Source organism: Symphalangus syndactylus, chromosome 22 (assembly GCF_028878055.3).
Source record: "Symphalangus syndactylus isolate Jambi chromosome 22, NHGRI_mSymSyn1-v2.1_pri, whole genome shotgun sequence".
Taxonomy (NCBI): domain Eukaryota; kingdom Metazoa; phylum Chordata; class Mammalia; order Primates; family Hylobatidae; genus Symphalangus; species Symphalangus syndactylus.
The window spans coordinates 7,683,654-7,703,708 of record NC_072444.2 but is presented as its reverse complement, the minus strand read 5'-3'; positions in this window follow the sequence as shown (position 1 = coordinate 7,703,708).

The window sequence follows — 20,055 nt, the reverse complement described above, 5'->3', positions numbered from 1 at the left end:
GAGTAGGGCAAAAAAAACCATAAAACTCTCCTGATGAGGAGAGTGCTAATCATGACTCTAATAATAATAAAATACTTTTCTGATAATTTTTTGTGTGTTTCATTATTTATATATGTATGGGAAGTTGTACCCTACCCACATGCCAATTCACCTGGTGAACTTGCTCTTCAACGTGGGACAAATATTTCCTTCTATCTTTAGCATTCCAGGGTTTCTCACATGGACTATTGGCTCTTCCTACTTGAACCTGCTGGTAGTACCCTGTAGGAGACATGCTACTCCATGACAACAGGCACCACGCTGTATGGGAATTACCATACATGTCAATCACTATCTCTAGAATGTGGCCTTTCATGAGCCCTGAGATTTCATACTGTTTCTCTGAGCTGTAACAATATTTATATTGAAAAAATAAACATGTTCTTCTATCTTTAATATTTTATATCTTATAATTTGAATATCCCATTTTCATTATACTACTTAGCTGCTAAGTTATGTTATAAAAACAAGTTTTAATTATCTGCAAACACCTTCAAATCTAATCCTTACCAGTGAAGACTGATGTCTGGTTAACATCTGCTAGGACATTTATTTCCATAAAGTATTTATAGCGCCTTTTTGTTATTGATTGGTATGATAAATGTGTAACTCTTACACAAAGATAAAATTTTTAGATTTTTGTATTTAAAATACTGGTTATCAAAAGAAAAACCCAGATGTTATTTGTTTATGTTTCTGCTTGAGGTACTGAATCTATTTCAAGTCATATTTCTCAGTATTGATATAAATTTGCTGAAATAATAACACACTATCTTTAGCTACTTTTTTTCTCAGTATGTCTCCTTGTCGCTCACCATTTCTGCCTCATTTCACTTCTCATCTTTATTTCTTTTTCTTTGGTCTTCTTTTACTTTAGGGATTCTTTCAATTTAGAAGTGTTCTTGTTTTCTGTTAATTACTATTCTTCTTGGATGTACACAGATATCCTTTTCCATTTCATTTGTGAATTCATCTCAGAGGAATTTTGTGTGTGCCTTTTACTCATAGCTTCTCAGAAGTCCCTTTCGAGGTTACCGATTTAACATGTCATGTACTATAAGGTTTGCATGGCATGATGGCAGATGACTTTTGCCTTTACATGGATTGAAATGTTCACTCAACATGGATTGGTAGAATTTTTTTTTCCTTAAACACTTCATCGCCTTGTAAACAAACAAAGGAAACCCGAGACTCAAAACAGACATTAGTATTGGTGCCCCTGGAAATAGCTGCCTTCTCACTAAAGTAGATTTTGTCATCCAACTTTATGTGTTGTTGAACACACGTGCTGCTGTATGAGCACTCACTCACTAGTCTAGAAAACATTGCTGTGACCAGTTACCAGAAAAATAAATTCAGATTGCTCTTCACATTCCACAGATGACCCTTCTGAAAGCCATTTGAATTCATTATAAATTATAGTTATATTAGTATGACTTTAATTCATTTGTAATCTGAACTTTATGTGTAATGCATTTTTTCTCGTGTTTAATCATTTTTGAATGCTAAATCATTTGCAAACAAATGGCTTGTCCTTGAGAAAGAATTTAAGGCTGAAAGTACATTAAGTGCCATCTGGGTATCTGTGTCAATGGTTTTGTCACTACATATGTGTGTGTGTGTGTGTGTGTGTGCATATCACCTACTTTATCACATTTATTTGATAAAATTGATATGCAATCTCTAAATCATTGTGTCTCCAACTTGTGTTATACCACAAATACAAATTTTTGTCCTAAAATTGGTGGTACCCTTTGTAAAACTAGAAGTTCTCATTTGTGCAAAGGAAGGAAAAACAAAACAAGAAACAAATTCAATAAAAAAATTAAAGGTCAGATTTCTTTTATAGCTGCTGAGTTCCTTTCTTTCCTTTCCATCATCCTCACATTCCCAGATCTCAACAAAGTTAAGAAATTAAAACACACATCATGAGATCATATGTTCACCTTGTTCAGGAACTGAAGGATTACATATGCAAGACTATACCTTAATAAGTAGAGGGAGAAATATGAAGATATGAATAGAATATGAAAATTTATTATAATGCAGTTCTATTCTAAAGTGTTTCCTAGGCAGGCTAAGAGTATGTTGCCAGGAAATTTTAAGAGACCCACTCCATTATATAGAAGAGGATGTGTGTAGACCTCTTAATTCTGAAATGTTTAGAACTGAATACAACAGGTCTTCGAATAACGACGTTTCATTCAATGTCATTTCATTATAATGTTGATGAGAAAAAACAAATTGATTCCAATTGGGGTTCACTGTCTGTGTAGAGCTTATCTATTCTCCCCATGTCTGCATGGGTATTCTCTGGATGCTCCAGTTTCCTCTCACTTCCCAAGGCTGTGCATGTTAGGTTGATTGACGTGTCTATGTGGTCCCAGTGTGAGTAACTGTGGGTATGTTTGAGTGCACCTGCAATGCGACGGCGTCCTGTCCAGGGCTGGTTCCCACATTGCGTCCTGAGCTGACGGGATAGGCCGCGGTCAACTGCAACCCTAAACTGAAATAAGTAGGTAAATAATGATTTTACTAGCTTTTATTAATCTTAAACGTATGAATAGCTGAAATTTATTTCAGCATTTAATATTAGAAGTGTTTTGATCTTTATTTACAAGTTTGTTGACGTTTTAGTTACCAAAAGCCATAGAAGCTTAACTCTTTTGATGTCAACCTATGGTAAAATGGGTTTCGCTTACTGTATTTTTGTACCAATTAACCATCCCCAATTTATCCCCCCGTTTGCGTGTATCAAAACATCACGTGACCATAAATCTATATACCTATGACCAGTTTTCAAGCACCTGTCGATGATGTTAAGTGAAGATTTATTGTAGTCCTTTTTGGCATAACAAAAATGTGTGTGTTCTGTTCAAGATTGGAAAAGTTCTTTCTGTAAAGAACTAGACAGTAAATATTATAGGCTTGGCTGGCCATATGTAGTCTCTGTCTCTCCTTCATCTACTCATTCTTCTTCTCCCCTTCCTTCTCCATCTTTAAACACTTCCAAAATGCCAAAACAATTTTTAGCTCTCAGCCACATGAAGCAAGCCATTGATTAAATTTGGCTTGTAGGCCCATAATGTGTGAATTCCTTTACATCATCAGAATGCCACATATATATGAAATGTTATCTATGAGAAATTAATGGTGCTCCCAGCAGAGAGAAATTAGCCTAAGTTAAGTTTGGGCTTTGGAATTCAGGGGAATGCCATGCACAAAAATGCTCTGCTTTTAAAACTAGTTACTAACAGTCCGTTTCTGATATCAGAAATACATGAAAACTACCAATTGAATGGACATTATTCACTACTTTAGTGCTGCTACTCATGTTTGGTGGAAAAAGAATCCAGAAAGTTTTCCTTTCCGTTTGAACATTCATGAAATAAAAATTTCCAAATCTTTTTTTGAACAAATTTTTATCTGATAGCTCTCTTGTGTACTTTATAAGTACCTTTTGCTGCTTATTCTCAGTAACTGTATTGAAACAATCTGTTTTCCTTTATCAATCAAAATAAAATAAGAAATTTAGCTTAATACTAATATTAAGCTGAAGTGCAAGATATATGAAAAAGAGAGAAAAGAAGCAGGATAAACTGACCTTTTGATAACTGCAGAGGACAGCAGATCAAAGACTGGACTTTAACGTCTTACATTTTCAGAATCTATCACAGTAAGTCCACTGGGTCCAGAAATAGGTTTTAATCCTAGATTGAAATGACTCACAATGCTGTCATGACATTGAGTTTGATGGAAAAAGTGAAGTTAATGTTTTTCTCAATATTTTTTTAAAATCAATGATTGATTTAACTATAAAATGGACTGATTCTGAAGAACTCATTCTGACGTTGGAGGTGAAAATGCTTTTACTCTAATCATTAAAATCAATTTCTCTAGATATCTGACTTTATTCTGCTTTATAACATAAAGAATGAAACTATATTTATTAATGTAGTGTAATCTAGCAAAGTGGCATAAGCATAATTATCAGTCACTTACTAAAATTGTGTGTTTTTTTCCATTGCATGAAAACCCTGCCTTGTTTTAATTTTTATTGACTCTTTAAAAGCAATTTTAGGTTTGTAGAAAGAAGTGAATAAGCATTCACACGTCATCCTCAGCCTCTACCCCAATTTCCCCGATTTTTAACATCTTGCAATAGTGTGGTACATTTGTTATAGTTGATGAGTCAATATTGGTACATTATTATTGACTAAAGTATGTAGTTTATATTAGAGTTTACTCCTTGTCTTATGAATTCTATAGGTTTTGTCAAATGTGTAATGACAAATAATCCTCATTGCAGTGTCATACAGAATAATGGATTCACTCTCCTAAAATTCTTCCTTACTCCATCCGTTCATCGTTTCCTCTACTAATTTATGTAGAAGATAAATTAGTAGATTGAGTTGATGGTTATAGGAGTTTAAAGCACAGATAGAAAACTAGATTGTCCTACCTACCCAGACTGTGCTTCTCACTCTCACTGTGCCCTTTCTTAACCTTTGGAAATGCTTTTATTCATATATAAAATAGGCTATAACTTCATATAGTTGTATTACAAAAAGTTAATGCACAGAAAAAGACTTGTGCTAGGTATATGGTTTCTTCTCAGTTAAATGGAAGCCATTGCATGTGATTGTCAATAGAATTCGTCATACTTTATCTCACATATCTTTACGTCATTGTTGGCACATGACATGTTTAGACTGCACAAATCTCCTCCAAATCCCTAATAGCCACTGATCTCTTTACTGTCTCCATAGTTTCGCTTTCTCCAGAAGGTCATGTAGTTGAATCATACGGTATGTAGACTTTTCAGACTGGCTTCTTTCACTTGGCAATATGCATTTAAAGGTTCCTGTGTGTCTTCTGTAGCTTGACAGAATACTATTCCATTGCCTGGATATACCACAGTTTATTTTTCCATTCACTTCTTTTATTTTTATTTTTTATTTTTATTTTTATTTATTTTTTTTTTTGAGACGGAGTCTTGCTCTGTCACCCAGGCTGGAGTGCAGTGGCGCAATCTCGGCTCACTGCAAGCTCCGCCTCCCGGGTTCACGCCATTCTCCTGCCTCAGCCTCTCCGAGTAGCTGGGACTACCGGCGCCCGCTACCACGCCTGGCTAATTTTTTTGTATTTTTAGTAGAGACAGGGTTTCACAGTGGTCTCGATCTCCTGACCTCGTGATCCGCCCGCCTCGGCCTCCCAAAGTGCTGGGATTACAAACGTGAGCCACCGCGCCCGGCTTTCCATTCACTTCTTGAAGGACATTTCGATTTTAGTGATCATGAATAAGGCTCCTGGAACATTCATGGGAAGAAGGCTTTTGTGTGCGTGTAAGTTTTCAAATCCTTTAAGTAAATACCAGGGAATGTAATTGCTGGGTTGTGTGGTAGGAGTATGTTTAGTTTTAGAAGAAACTGCCAAACTGACTCCCAAAGTAGCTGTACTATTCTGCATTCTCACCAGCAATGAATAAAAGTTCCTGTTTCTCCTCACATTTGCCAGCTTTTGGTATTATCAGACTTTTGGATATTGGTCATTTTAATGGTCATGTAATAATATCTCACGGTTGCTGTGACTTGCAGTTCCCTAATGATACATGACTAGTAACTTCAATATCCCTATTTGACAGCTGTATTTAGACCTTTGGCCTATTTTTTAAATGAGTTGTTTTCTTTCTTATTTTCGAGTTCTTTGTATACTTTAAATACCACTAATTTATCTGATATGTTTTGAAAATATTTTGGATATGTTTTGAATAGATTTTCTTCCAACCTGTGGCTTTTCTTTTCATTCTAAGCACAGTTTGAATAACAAAGGTCTTTAATTTTAATGATGCTCAATTTCTCAATGTTTTCTTTGTCTAACCCAATAAATCAGAAAGCTTTTTATCATTACACATGACTTAATATTCAGGCAAGGTCTATATAGGCCCCTTTCAAACAGTCATAAAGTTTAGAAGCTCTGACCTCACAAACAATAACAACGACAACATAGAAACAAAAATGACAGCTTTTGATGTTGTCTCAGTAATTTCTCAATTCAAGAACAGATTACTGAGCTTTATAAGCAATATGTATAGATATCAATTTCACAATAAAATACCTTATGATATTTATCAAATCACCTTAGTTTTGGTCACTTATTACTATTAGACTAAAATGTAATTTGTCAGACATGAGAAATCTTTTTGTCGTATTTTTTAGGGAACCAAGTATTTATTTTAGCCTTTTCAGTTCTTCCCTTCCTCTTTCTCCAGTATAGTCATTCCAATTGTCTCTATAGATGTATTAATACCAGGTACATAGTAAACACAATTATCTCCCACGTGTACCCCAACCCCCTTCCCTGTTCATGCAGTGAACATAAAGGAAGCAGGTCAAAAGGAAGCAGGTCATGTACCCTGTGATGTGCTGGGTTGTAAGGAAAGGTACACAATTAATTTACCATGTCTGAGTTTTCTTCTCTGTATTTGTTCCATTTAATGCATGTATGTTTTTTATTCCTCAGGCCTCTCCAGTCCTAACACACTCAGGGATACTTGATACAGCTATAAGGCTGTGTCTTTATCAGGTACCTTTGGGTTACCCCCAGCCAGGGGTGGGAAATAGAGGAAGTGAATGTCTGTATCCTCATTATGTATCACACAGAGCAGAAACATAACGAAGCCTGTGCCATGAATGGGTCTCTTCTTTCTCCAAAAACCACCTACGCCTTCAACTCCCACTGCTTAAAGGAAAATCTTGTATTAGTCTCCCCATTTTCTCCTCAAACTTGCTTTAGCAAAGCAGTTCTTAAACCTCTGTTAATGTATGTCCCCACCCTTAACTCAACACACAGTCTCATGTCACATCACAGAAAAGAAGTTCAAAACAAAACAAAACAAAGCCACAGTCTTATAAGAAAAATAGGTAAGTTTTACAAAAGTTGTGTACTGTATCTCTGCTTTGAATTTTGTCATTGGCCAAGGATAGTAAAACTCTTCGAAAACTATAAAACAGGAACTTACTTAATATGTTTTACCCAAGATTTTTCAAACATTTTTGGAAGGATATTTATTAATATCTTGCAGCGGTAATGTTACATGAAAAACTTAGCATAAGACCAATCAGGTATTCTATGCAATAATGCAGATATATGAAAAAATCATATAATGAAATAAATGACTTTTCAAAAGGTATTGATCCTAGATCCACATTGTTTTTTTGGTTCGGGTGAGGCAATTAGAATGTGAAAAAAAGAAGCATAGAACAACTGTCTAATGAGAGGGACGAATGCTCCTTGGGGGAAAGTTATTAGAAGATAAATTAGTAGATTGACTTTTTGCTGTCTATGTAGGTTTTTCTTTTTTTGCTAGTACAAATAGAAACAAATTCATTTTATGGTTTGTGTCACTGGAAATGTATAACTTAGTGGTAGCTGTATAGCAAACTTTCAATATGTAATAATAAGAGATTAGATGTAGATTTAATATCATTATTTAATTTATTTGCTTGAATACCAGTGAGGAATTTCCACTTAAGCTCTCGTTTTCAAGATGAGTGTTTAATTGAATTCCAGAATTCATTTTGAAATAGAACTTTGTGTAGAATATGAATTTCTTTGCAAGAAAAATCATTTGTACACTTGGGTTTGAGAGCAGTTTAATGTCAATATAACTTCTTTCCAGGCTTTCATTTCCTACTTTTTGATATGGGAATAATCTCATGGCGTGATTGTGAAAGTCTTAAAAGATAATGTTTGGGGGGAGGGGAAGGGATAGCATTAGGAGATATACCTAATGTTAAATGATGAGTTAATGGGTGCAGCACACCAACATGGCACATGTATACATATGTAACAAACCTCCACGTTGTGCACATGTACCCTAAAACTTAAAGTATAATAAAAAAAGATAATGTTTGCAAAGTTACTCTGTGCACTCAAAGCGTGTTCTATGAACTTCATTGCCGTTCACATTTTGGGTTTATGAGGCTTCCATTTGCTGGCAATTGAAATGTGACTCTGAGTTAGATGCCGTGGTGTGGGAGATGATGTTTATAGGAGTTTAAAGCACAGATAGACAACTTGATTGTCCTGCCCACCCAGACTGTGCTTCTCACTCTCACCGTGCCCTTTCTTAACCTTTGGAAACACTTGTATTTACATATAAAATAGGCTATAACTTCATATAGTTGTATTATGAAAAGTTAATGCACAGAAAAAGACTTGTGCTAGGTATACGCTTTCTTCTCAATTAAATGGAAGCTATTGCCTGTATTTGTCAATAGAATTCATCATACTTTATCTCACATATTCAGTGCTTTACATCATTTTTGGCACCTGGTATGTTTAGACTGCAGAAGGGTTAATTATGCCAAATTTATCTATCTACAGTAAATATAGCCCAAGGTACCTTGTTTAGCTGAGCCAAAGTTTGCATTTATTAAAAATGTAAATTTTATCTTGAAATGATGCCTGATCTCACAGAACTATGGGTTCCAATCTCTAAATCACTGTGATCAGTAGTAAAACTATGTACTCTGTGTCTGTCCTACTAGCTATATTGCCGGGATCTGGAGCATGACTTTTGGGTCTTTCTGTAATGCCTTACCTCTCATCAAAATTCACAAGACCTGCTCTCTGGATTGTGAGACTTTTGCATTAAAAAGGAAAAGGTGCTGTCCTAATGGCATTCCAAAGCCATTTGAAATGAGTTGCTGTCGTTTCCAGGGAGTCATTTTTATGTTCATTATCATTACTTTACCATTACCTTTTAATCTGGAAATGTTAAAATCCATTGCCATGCTCCTTGGAATATAAAGATTATATAGGGTCATTGAGATGAGTCTGAAAGTATCAGTCACTGGAGACCTTCTAGTGGGATAATGTTGTTAATATTGCTGGTATTCTATTCTTCACGTTTCCTCCAGTAAAATGTAAAGTGATCAAAATATAAGTGTCATACAGGCAAAGATTCTTTTATTTGTTCAACGAACACTGCCTTCACATAGTAGTCAGTTAATATTCACTACTAGAATGCATGTTGAATGGCAGCTCTTTTATTTGCCATTAGCGTTGGCCCACTTTATAGCAGTTGGACAAAAAAATTGGACAAAGTGTGTTGATCTTTTATGAAAAAATAGATATCTTTCTTTCTTTCATTGTTGCGTTTTCTGTGGGCAAGTTGATAGACACTGTAGTCCTGATGTTATTTTAGGGCATACAGTTGAAGTTACTAGATACTTTAGAGTTTATTTAATTATAATATGAAGCTTTGAGTTTCTGTTTCATTATTAAATAATTTATTTTATGATAGTGTTGCTTAACTTAGTGTGCAAGGCCTACAAATAAACCTAATAAATCTCTTACAAACTACCTTAAAATAAATCTAACATTTTTTACTGAAATATTTTTAAACATGTTGAAGTTGGAATGCCAGGTAATTGTATACACACACACAGACACATACACACACATTAGGTTTTCATTTGGTTTCTTTGTTCCTATTATTGAAATTCCTATGCTAATAACCGTATCAATTTATGAAACTCATTTTGAAAAAAAAGGCCTAAAATATAACTCATTTTTAAAATGATTTTCTCTTAATTTATAATGTCATACTTTAATAAAATATGGTAGGGCAATTTTGTATAAATATTTATGCTAAGTTTTCTACATAAGTTACTGCATATAGTCTAGTTTTTAATAGAAGGGTTTTTTTTTGCTTCAGTATCCACTTTAAAGTCAATGACATTTAGTGTTTTTTACTTTACAATTCTAAGTTACTTATGCTTAAAAAGTCATCTGACTTTTTAGTTACTGTCCAACTTGATTGCTATCTCTCTGTATCTCATCGATGTGTTCTTGAAAGTAGTTAGATTTTGAAAGACATTACTAAGAGGGCTTTTTCTCATCTTTGGAGAGTAACTTGGGGTAAACAGTTGTCTTTCGTCTTTGTCCTCCTCTCTACCCACAACTCCCCATCCCAGATCATTAGCTGAACTTGTGTGCTCAGGTTAATGTTCTGTTTCACCTTTCTTGTCAAATTGCTAGATACAACTCTCTTCAGTTATATACTGTGCACACAGAATCTCATCTTTTTAATCTCTCTCTTTTAAACAAATGTGTTCACGCTCAGATTTGTTGTCATTTAGAACAGGACTTCCTATTAGAAATATAATAATTTTCCTTCATGTGGAATCTTCAATACAAAAAAAAAACAGAAAAACACATATCAATGGTTTGCATGTGTCATGCTGATAGTTGGGGGACAGCTGATATTAGAAAAAGTGACACTATATTTCTCAACACAAACCTTGTTTCATCTTAGAATTTGGTGTTGAACCAATTTTGTACCTCATTGCTATAAACCTTATGTATCTAATGAGTTGTTAATATGTGATTAACTGCCTTGGCCAAACTCAAAATCTTATTCACACATACAATACACACAGAGAACTTATTTTTATTTGTTCAGTCACTCCTTTAGTCGTTCATTTATTTCACAAACATTCATTGACACTTACGTGGCAGCACTCTTATAAGAATAGAATATACCCTGTTAAATCAGACATGATACTTGCTTTTGTGGAGCTTATGCTTTAATGGAGAAACAGAAAGTCAAGCAAAAACTCAAACTATATAACTTTAAATTGGATATGTGCTAATGAAGGAAAATGTGGCACTGTAAGAAAAAATAATAGGGAGTTAAAGGATAAATAGGAGTTTGGTGGATGAAATTTATGAAGGGCTGAAGATTTCAAACAAAAGAAACTGATGCAGGAGGGTGCAGCTTTGGAGTCAAGAATGAAGTTCTAGGAGATAGCAAGGAAATGGTGGGAGAGGAGGTCAAAGTAGGTAGGATTTTATATATTATCAATGGGAAAATATTGAACAACCTTAAGCAGAAAGGCAGTGATAGGAGGTCAAATTAGGTAGGATTTTATATATTATCAATGGGAAAATATTGAACAACCCTAAGCAGAAAGGCAATGATATATATTCATCTTCATTACAAATTCTTCTATCTTTAGTAGACCTGTTTTCAGGCAAAACTTCATGAGAGAATAGTAACAAAGAGAAAAAAAGTGGTGTTCTCAGATTATCTCTAACTCACCTGATGACTTGAAGTTAAATGACCTCAACATTTTGTGAGGCTTTTCCTTCTTATAAAGTAAGGAGTTTAGATGAGGTGAGGTGTCCAATTTCATTTAGCTTCAATTTCCTGTAATTTGACGGCTGTCAAGTCATGCTTTGATTTGTTCTGTTTGTGAGCCAGAGTAACTTTAAGGCAGTATATTAACTAGGAGAACTATTTCTTTACTTTTAAACTTCAAAATTATGATGACATAAGTATTTTAAAGAACATTTAGAAAGTAGACAAATGAAACATTTTTAACATTTTGGAATGCTTCTTGTATTTCTTTTTGGAACCTAGGTTTTTGGTGGTAGTGGTGATACTTATTTTTGCCAAACGAACCATTCCATGTAATTTTGTAGCATTTTGGGTTGATGACCACCGTAAGTCTAGTATTCCCATATGTGTTAAAATTTATCTTTAAAATTAATATATTTTCACTGAATTATTTAATTAAAAATTAAACTACGATTTCTAATCCATGTTCAGTGAGATATTATTAGGCATTACCTGAAAGGGATTTCTGGAGAAAGAAAGAATTTCTGGTTAAAAGGAGTTGAGCAGGTTTTCCTAGAGCGATTCTCTCGGTCTCTAGGATGGAGCTACAGCATAAAATATCCTCCTAATTTACTTCACAAATTAGCCCTTAGATTTCATGAATTACTTATAATTTTTTTTGTAGACCACAGTTTCTTTGCTCTTCAGTATTACACTTGCTTATGTGAGTTTCTAAAACTAAGTTTAATTTTGGAAATTCTTAATTTTATATTTATATTTTGAATTGTGTTTAAAATTAAGTTTAGTAAAAAGCTAGGTTTTTATTTCTACCTACAAATTCAGTGTCCCATCAATAGAAAAAAAATTCTGAATAATAAAGTTACTTACTTTAGTCTTTGTCATTAAAGAATAAAATTTACCAGGCAGAAATGCCCCAGAAGCTACCTATGGAGGAAATATAAATATTATTATTACCTACTAATAGTAATATACAAAATAGTCAATTATGTGTATAGAAGTTAAATATATATAAAAGTTAAATATTTATAAATGATACAGGACTCACGTGTTTGTATGCTCTGACTGCTGTGCAGTTACAGTCTGATAAATTGATAAACAGAGTTTGCAGTAAAGAATGAGTTTAATGATTGCAGGACAGCTGAGTGAGGAGATGCGAGCACCCTCAAATCTGTCTTTCCAGAGAGTACTTGGTTGGGGTGAAGGGATTGTAAAGGACCAGGGGCTGGATAAATGGGGTCACTGACTGGTTTGGGTTAGGGGGATTAAATCTTAAATCACCAGGATGTAGAAACTTCACCCTTTAGTGAGTCAGCTTCTCCTGGAGCCCTTTGGAGGAGCTGATGTCAGTAGTTTCACTGGTATGTAGGATCTGAAAGAATACCTCAGAGAGAAAACAACATTTCACAATGCTCAAGTTGTTATCTATGAGTAGTTAAGTTAAGGGATGAATATTCTGATATATGTAAGTCATCAATTCTGATATATGTAAATCATCTATTCTGATATATGTAAATCATCAGTTCTGATATATGTAAATCATCAGTTCTGATATATGTAAATCATCTATTCTGATATATGTAAATCATCTATTCAGATATATGTAAATCATCACTACTCACTATGCTGCATGATCCTTGACAAATTTTCTGAATTCCTTGTATTATTAAGTAATAGCTGCATTCTTTTAGGATACTATTTCATGATCAGCACTCTTCCTTCAGGCTCTACTTAAAAATTATATAAGACTACTAAATCAGTTTATGATCTAATTATGTCATTTCTTTATTTGTCTATTATTTGCCACTGTAACTCAATTGTTCAAAGATTCAATGTAGGAGTCATATAATTCAGCCTGATTAATATAAGTATTTGCTCTAAATGACATTGGAAATATATATATCCATTATAGCTCATTTTAGCACGTATGTTAATATTTCTGTTGCAGGATTCACTCAGTTATATCCTCATTAAATGTTGGTACAGTTCGAAGATATCAAATGATATCAAATCAGCAATACTGAGCAGCTAGCTACATTTATGAATTTCTTACTTGCTAATTGAAGTTACTTATATTTGTTACAATCTGGGAAGCTCTTAAAAATATAATTATGCCTTTAAATATATCTCTGCAAAAAAAACTTTGAGAAAGAATTTCTTTGGTGTCTCTGAGAACTGTGAAGTCTTAAGTCTGAACGGAATTAAAAGCATTTGTATTCGTCCATTCTTTTTTTTTTTTTTTCCTGAGACAGAGTCTCGCTCTCTCGCCCAGGCTGGAGTGCAGTGGTGCGATCTCGGCTCAATGCAATCTCTAAACTAATTCTTTAGATTATATTTATCAAGAACCAGACAGATTCTAATCATTCTACATGTACATAAAATATATTGAATTAGATTTCTCTTCTAACCTTTACAATAAATGCTATATGAGCTTGTGTGTTTATTTAGCTCCTGGAAAATGTTAGCTCTAATCTCCCCTATTTCATGCTATTTATGTTTTAAACTTCGTTTCTGAATGTGTTTTGTTAATTTGAATTTTATTGGCCTAAAGCAATTTTTTCTTATAATCAACAAAAATTACATCGCCATAACTCATAGGAAGTTTTCTTCCCTCCCTCAGAAAGTTGTGACCAAACAGGATTTTAATACATTGCAGTTTTTGTAGAACTCCTCTACCAACAATTTCATAGCTAGTTAACTGTTTAAATGCACACTTACTGTGCTAATGGATGGAGAATAAGAGGTCAAGATGGTGGCTTTTACAAGGAAGACATATTTCTGAGCATATGGCCTGCAAAGCTAAGATACATTTTAAGAGAGAGAAAAATATCCTAAGTATTTATATATTTAATTATGTTATATTTGAAATCACATATTTAGGAAATGACAGTAGGTGTTTTCAAACAATGTCAGTTTCTATCAGCATGCAGCAGGCGTATCCCTCTCCATGCACAGATGCACAGAAACGAGAGAAAAATTAAGTACTAAATTCTAGTGGCTATTATAGGATGATGCAAATTTCAAGACATGTGAAAGAAAACACAAACTAAAATAATTAGTGAGGACTGTGATGTCCGATAAGGCAAGCAATGAATTCTCTCTTAGCCTCATCTTCTTCATTTGTAAAATTGTTAAATATTTTGCATGACTTCTTCATACTCAGACTTTAATTGTGGTTGGCTTAGAACTCTTTCTCTTTCAACATTGTCTTCATTTCTCCACCGTTTTACTAAACCTTAGTCGTGACTGTTGATATGTCCTCAAGTAACATATACGCACCACGTTCCTTGGAGGTGGTAGAGTGTAGTGAATAGTCAAACAGGTTCTGGGTTTAAATCCTGCATCCTCTGCTTTCCAGCTGTGTGATTTGCGTCAGGCTAGTTGCTATCTGAGCCTCATTTTCCTCATCTGATTGTTTTAAAGACAAAATAGTATATAAGACAAAAGAGATAAACAATATGTGAAAATATTCCAGCCTCGGACACATTGAAATTCTCGAGAAATATTTACTGTTCTCAGAACAATATTCTATTCCTCAATAACAATTGTTACAATTTTTATGTCTGTTCTAAGCTAAAATCTCTACAAGTCCAAGGGTTAATCAAGAAACGTTAAATGTCCCCCAAATAATTATTTCTATTTAACATAATTTAATTTTAAAACAGTTTTAGGTTCACAGCAAAACTGAGCATTGAAGTGTGAAAGCTTTAAGATAATTTTTTGCCCTTTCAGTATTTAATTTATTTTATTTAGACCTGATTAATTATAAAATAATTTTTCCTTAGCCATGGGAATTCAATATTACGTTATAAAGATATTTCAACTGGAAAGCCTTTTTTTTTTTTTTTTTTTTTGAGACTGAGTCTGGCTCTGTCGCCCAGGCTGGAGTGCAGGGGCACGATCTTGGCTCTCTGCAAGATCCGCCTCCCGGGTCTCCCCTGTTCTCCTGCCTCAGCCTCCCTAGTAGCTGGGACTACAGGTGCCTGCCACCACGCCCGGCTAATTTTTTGTATTTTTAGTAGAGACGGTATTTCACCATGTTAGCCAGGATGGTCTCGATCTCCTGACCTCGTGATCCCCCACCTCAGGCTCCCAAAGTTAATTTTTGAATATATTTCAGATTTTACTCTAGCATATTTAATGAGATATTAATGTCACTATACAATCTAAATTTTGACATGATATATCATTTTATATCCCTCAGCGTTTAAAAATCCTTTGTCATTATAGCTTGTACTCTCTGTCTTTTAATAGTGAAATTAATCTATCATACTAAATATGATTTTGACACATATGGATCTATTTCTGCATCTTTAAGAAAATTTCACTGTATTTTTACTTCTTTACTTTTTTCATTTGTTTTCTGCTTTTCATTGACTTGATTGCATATTTTTGGGGGGTGTGTTGTTTGTTTGTATATTTGGTTTTCCATTTAATCTGTGTCGCTTTTCATTGCTCTTTATTTAGTTATTCTTAAATGTTGAACAAAGTGCATTAGCACTAATGAAGAACAAGATTACATTAACAAAGTACAACTTGAATCAATCATCTCCTTCTACCTGAACAATTTAAGGGCTGTAGAAAATTTTAGATATGATCATCTCTTCCAGTTTTTATGTTATTACAATTTGTAAATATAATTATGTATTGTTTTTAAATTCCAAGCTAAATAGTCATTATCCTTAATGCTATTATTGCTGTTACTTTGGTTATTGATTATTTAGATACACCAACGTGTTTTCAAGTTTCTGTATAACTCAGTGCCACTTAGATCTCACTCTTTTCTTCTCATTGAAGCATATGTTTTGGTGCTCTTTTGTATGTAAACTCAATCATTTATTTGAAAATGTGTGTGTGTGTGTGTGTATGTGCGTGTGTGTGTCTGTGGCAGGTCTCAGGCTGTCACCCAGGCTGCAGTGCTGTGGTGCAATCATGGTTCACTGCAGCCTTGACTTTCTGGGCTCAAGCAGGTCTCCCGCCTCAGCCTCTTGGGTAACTGGGACTACAGGCATTTGCCACCATGCCCACAGCAGGCTAATTGTTTTTATTTTTAGTAGAAATGAAGTTTCGCCATCTTGTCCAGGCTGGTCTTGAACTCTTGAGCTCAAGCAGTCTGCTCTCCCGAGCCTCCAAAAGTGCTGAGATTACAGGCATGAACAACCATGGCTGTCCTGAAAATTATCTTATTTTATATATCTTACTCTTAATAATTTAGAAAGGTTTAAAATAATAGATTGATGGATATTTTCTCTTAGCATTTTGAAGAGTTTAAAATCATAGGTTGATGGAAATTTTCTCTTAGCACTATTGTCTTTTATAATTTCAAGATACTTTCATTTTAAATTATGAGTGGAAAACAGAAATTACCTAAAAGGGCACAATTACTAGACTGACAGTGTTATGGGTTGAATTGTGTACCTTCAGCAAATAATGAGGCGGTAATTCCAGTAGCCGTGAATGTGACCTTGTATGGAAATACAGCCTTTGCAGATGACCAAGTCAGGATGAGGTCATTAGGATGGGCCAAATCCAATATGACTCTGTCCTTTCAAAAAGGAGAAATGTGGACACAGGGAAAGATAGGCATACAGAGAAGTCGATGTGAAGACACAGGAAGAATGCCATTGATAAGCCAAGCGATATGGTCTGGCTTAGCTCCCATAACTCCCATGTGTTGTGGGAGGGATCTGGGGGAGGTAATTGAATCATGGATGTAGCTTCCGTAACTCACATGTGTTGTGGGAGGGATCTGGTGAGAGATCATTGAATCACGGGGTGGTTTTCCCCATGCTGTTCTTGTGGTGGTTAATGAGTCTCACAAGATCTGTTGGTTTGATAAGGAGTCTCCTCTTTGCTTGGTTCTCATTCTCTCTTGCCTGCCGCCATGTGAAATGAACCTTTCGTCTGCTGCCATGACAATGAGGCCTTCCCAGCACATGGAACTGTGAGTTCATTAAATCTCTTTTTCTGTATAAATAACCCAGTCTCTGGTATGTCTTCATGAGCAGCAGGAGAACAGACTAAAACACCAAGAAACACCCCAAGCTGCAAGACATTAGGAGAGAGACTTCTCTGGAATAGCTTTTTCCTTGTGGCTCTCAGAAGGAGCCATCTTTTCAACACCATGATTTTAGACTTCTACCCTCCAGAACTCTGAGACAGTACACTTCTGATTAAGCCACCCACTGTGTGCTGTTTTTTTAGGGCAGTCCCAGGAAAGTACTACAGATACAAATCGTAAACAGAAACAAGAGCCACAAGAAACCAGAACCTTCAACTCTCCATGTAGTACTCTATCCTTTCTTTCTGGAGGTTTTCAGAAGGCATTTCAAGGATTCAGCTGGGGGTTGGTAGACCATGCTGGGCCCACTGTGTCCCATTCCTGCCAGATTCCTGCAGGAACTGCACGGTTTACTAGGTTACACTTTCTTTTCTGTTTACGGCTTCTCAGGATGCACACTTGACCCTATGCCCTCTCTTAATCCTGGCAGCCCCCCATACTCTGCCTAAATAAGTACCAGTGGACATAACTACCGACATGCCAAAGTCCTCAACATCTCATATTCCATGCAAGAGTACGTAGACAGGCTCTTTATACTGTCATAGATTATACCAGCCGGGTATCCAAGTGATGTCAACAGGGCCCCAGTGTTTTTAGACATTTTAATAAAAATTCCTTTTTAAAAAATCAGATTTTGCTATAAAGTCATGCTTATAATCCCTATGTTCTTTTCTTGACAGTATGTTTTTCCAAAAGAATCCTCAGCCATCCACATAAAAACAGTTTCCATATATGCGAACTGGACATTTTTATAACTGGTAGAAACAGACTAAAAACTGGACTTTCAGAAAATACAGTTGGCCTTTCATGTGTACAAGCTCCACATTCACAGATTCAACCAACTATGGATAGAAAATACAGTATCCCCAGATTGGGCAGCCCAAGGATGCAGAGGGCTCAGTTTTAATTTTCCCAGGTTATACAGGACCAATGTTGGAATTTTAGCATTTCTGGATTTTGGCATCCATCAGGGTTCTAGAACTAAACCCTCATGGAGAACGTGGAACCACTGTATATACCAATGGCAAATAAGCAGTGAAAATTTGCTTAACGCCACTAGTCATTAGGAAAATGCAATTAAAACTGCAATGAGATGCCCTATACGGCTACTAGGACGGCTATAATCAAATCACAGAAGACGGAGTACTGATGAGGATATGTAGAAACATCAGTGGTATAGTTGCTTTGGAAAACAATAGGGAAGTTTCTTTTAAATTTAAGTATACATTTATCAAATGACCCAACTATCAATTCCTGGATGTTTACCCAAGAGAAATAAAAGCATGTTCATACAGAGACCCATTTGCTAATGTTTATAGCAACTTTATTTGCATGGCCTTAAACTAGAAATAATCCAGAGGCCCATGTATTAGTAAAGGTATAATCAAATGGAACACTAGTTTGCAATAAAAAAATACAATATAGACATGTGTAACAGCATGAATAAATCTCCAACGCATTAAGTAAACTCAATAAAAAACAATCAACGGTACATAGTATATGATTCAATTTTTGTGACATTATTTAATAGCCAAAACTGTAGCCACCCAAATCTGAGTGGGGTAGGCAGGGGCTAGGTGTCAGGTTGGGGGCGAGGACTGATTACAAAGGGGCACCAGGTAACATAGTACTTTAGGTTGCTGTAACAGAATATCATAGACTGGGTAGTTTATAAACAACCAAAATTTATTTTTCACAGTTTTGGAGACTAGAAGTTCAAATTCACGTTACTGACAGATTCAGTGCCTGGTAATGACTCACTTCCTGATTCAGAGGTGGCTGTCATTCTTTTGTCTCCTCACATTGTAGAAGGACGGGATATCTCCAGGGTCTCTTATAAAAAGCACTAACTCCTTTGATTAAGTCTCTGTTCTTATGACCTAATCACCTTCCAAAGCCTCCAACTCCCAATACCGTTATATTGGGTATTAGATTTCAGCATAAAATTTCAGAAGAATATAAAAATTGAATCTATAGAACAAGGGAATTTTTAGGATGAAATGTCTCCTTTGAAGTGGTTGTTACACTACTGTAAACCTTTGTCAAAAATCATCAAAATGAACACTTAGAAAATGCTGTTATATATCATTATCGTTTGGCTGTGTCCCTCCAAAAGGCATGTGTTGGAACATAATCCAATGAACCACTGTTGGGAGGTGGGGCCCAATGGGAAGTGTTTAGGTCATGAATGCTGAAGCCTTGTGAACAGATTCATGCTGATTTAAAATAACTTAAGGCAGGGAGTTCAATCTCTTGCTGTCTCACCTTCCACCATGAGATGACACAGAAAGAAGGTCCTCACCAGACACTTGCCTTTGCATCTTGGATTTTCCAGTTTCCAGAACCATGAAGAATCTCTACAAATTGCCCAGTCTCTTATATTCCATTATAGCAGCACAGACTGAATGGAACTATACATGTATTGCATTTGAATGAATATTAGTAAGAAATTAAACATTCACCACAATAAAGGGATCTTTGAATGAGCACTGGGTCCCTCTGAGCAAGGACATGGACAGATGTTATGTAAGAGAAAGGACTGGATCAGAACTTTGAGAGCAGAAAGCATCAAATATTCTACAGCTTGAGCCTTCTGTAATGGTAGCAGTAGGAACTGAAGATTTCTATGTTTTTGTTATCTTAGATGGTGAATTGGACTCCACTAATGGAGGGGCTTAAGGTATCAGCAGCCATTTATTTTGTATAAACAGTTGTGCAAAATGAATGTGCCAATAAACCATAACAAAATAAATTGAGAGAGCTTCAAATCTAATCCACCTTTTAGGAAGTCTATGATGCATAGACTTGA